Below are 2,392 nucleotides of genomic sequence, written 5' to 3'. Positions count from 1 at the left end.
TGTAGGGAGGGGTCAGTGTAGGGAGGTGGTCAGTGTAGGGAGGGGTCAGTGTAGGGAAGTGGTCAGTGTAGGGAGGGGTCAGTGTAGGGAGGTGATCAGTGTAGGGAGGGGTCAGTGTAGGGAGGTGGTCAGTATAGCGAGGGGTCAGTGTAGGGCTGTGGTCATTGTACGGAAGAGTCCATGTAGCTCTGTGGTCAGTTTAGGGAGGGGTCAGGGTAAGAATGTGGTCAGTGTAGAGAGGGCAGCCTTGGAGGGCCTACTGTATTTTTCTTGTCTTTAGGGAATCTAGCACTCACCTGCTCCTGCATCTCTGCCCTGAGTCTTTATTTCCTTCTGGTTTCTTTCCCCCCAGTCCTGCCATGTGTGGGTGCTGTGTGCTGTACTCCACTCCTCCCACAATGTCTCTTGCCCTCGTGCCCTCACTTGGATTGGCTGTTCCTTCCACATCTTCAGCTCTGGCCTTGCAGAGATTCTAAAGAATTAACTTCACTTAAATCCTGAGTAGTTTCTCTGATTCAGGCTATCAGAGTTGAAAACAAACATTGCTTCAAAATATGCAGCTTCCCCCCCCCCGCAACACCCCTGTTAGTCGGGGGCTTTCCTGTCAGTCTCATCTCACAGCCCAGCTGTCACTTCACGTCCGGCATCCTCGTCCTCCAAACATTTTATTTTATTATTTCAGGAAAATTGTTTTATATTTATTCCATCTAAGTAATATTATACTTGTTTATTTTATGATTATGTTTCCTGGGGTTCATCTCATTTCTAACATGTCATGGATTTGTGCCACATTTGTTAAAGTTTGTTAAGCTCCAGCGCCTGCCACAGCTCCATAGTCCCTGATTGGGAATGGGGCCTTGATATAATCTTCCGCTGACCCCCAAACTGTGCTTGATTCTGCCAGGCACCTCCTCTCACTCTGTCCCTTCTCTGCTCCAGACTGAAACACCAGGCTCTTCCTGCATCTAATTTTGTCCATGCCCTTCCCTCCATCTAGATACCCTCCCAACACAGATCATGGTTTCTAGCAAAGAGGACGACCTTCCCAGGGAGAGGAAACCTCCTGGAAGTGGAGTCATGTGTTGTGGCTCAGACAGGACCAACCACGGGCAACATGGGCCCTGCCCTTGTCACTGTCACACATTTTCTCTCTACTTTTAACCCCATCCCCAGAGGTGATGTCACTAAAATAGGGAACAAAGCACAGTAGCATTACTCCTCTTTCTTTTTTCCCTCTTTTTAGTAGCGATGAGGTCTGGCTGTGTTGCTCAGGCTGGTCTTGAACTCCTGGCCTCAAGGGATCCTCCCGCCTTGGCCTCCCAAAGTGCTGGGATTACAGGTGTGAGACAGGACACAGGACCTAGCCAGCATAAATCCTCCTAAAGTTAGTTTCTTTCTTTGGAATAAGGGCAGGAACCAGGATTCTTTTTAAGAATAGGATAATATTCATAAAACTCTCTGAACCCATGAACAGAAAGATATAGCTGTTGTTTACAAGAAGAATAACACAGTACATTCATTGTTTTCTATACTTTTGTCTTTTTTGTTTTCTGGTAGAAATCAAAGACGATGTTTTGGGGGAAAACTAATAAGTTAGATTCAGATGAGTTTCTATGATTAATTATGCCATAATTAAATATTAACCACCACAGTATGTCTTATATTTATGCAGTGGCTCCCTTTTCTATTTGAAAATTGCTTAATTATATACAGAAATAAGTCTGAAAATAGGCTATAGTCTGAGACTGAATTTGAAAAGAAATTTGATGTGTATATGAAAATAAGCCTGAATGTTAACCACTTAAAACTTGGTAGTTGATTCAGAAATCAAATCTATTGCCATCTATAAAAAATCCTTATCAAGTAAATCAGTTTCTTAATTTTTTAAAGATCCAGAATCAAGTGTACTAAAATTGATTTTTTTTTTTGCAATGCTGACAACATTGAATTTTATGCTACTAAACTTACTTTCTAATTTGCCGAAGAAAATGTATCTTATCTTAAAGACATTTAGTTGTTTTTGGCTTTAATTCTTTGAAAACTGATCTTTTACTTACCATCTTTTACTTTGCGTGTGTTTCTCCTTCCTTGCGGGGTCTTGGTTTATTCTCTGTAAACGGGAGATAGAACACTTACTGCAAGGTTTTTTGCCGGGATTAATGTGTTACTACATGCAAATCATCTAGCGCAGACCCCAACACACGTGAAATACAATTGGCAGGTCTAACATATGTTTCTTAAATTAATAACATTTACTAAATTAAAATGAGAAGTTCGCCAAATTTCATGCATATTTCTTAACCACTGTGGAATAAATGGGATTTATTTTTAAATTCTCATTACAGTTTTGGACATGAAAAGGGCAGAGTGAATGCGCAGGAATGCCCTTATC

This window comes from Otolemur garnettii, unplaced genomic scaffold, assembly GCF_000181295.1.
Source record: "Otolemur garnettii isolate 467f Iridium unplaced genomic scaffold, OtoGar3 scaffold00061, whole genome shotgun sequence".
NCBI classification, from domain to species: Eukaryota; Metazoa; Chordata; class Mammalia; order Primates; family Galagidae; genus Otolemur; species Otolemur garnettii.
Note: the sequence above shows the minus strand (reverse complement) of the source record.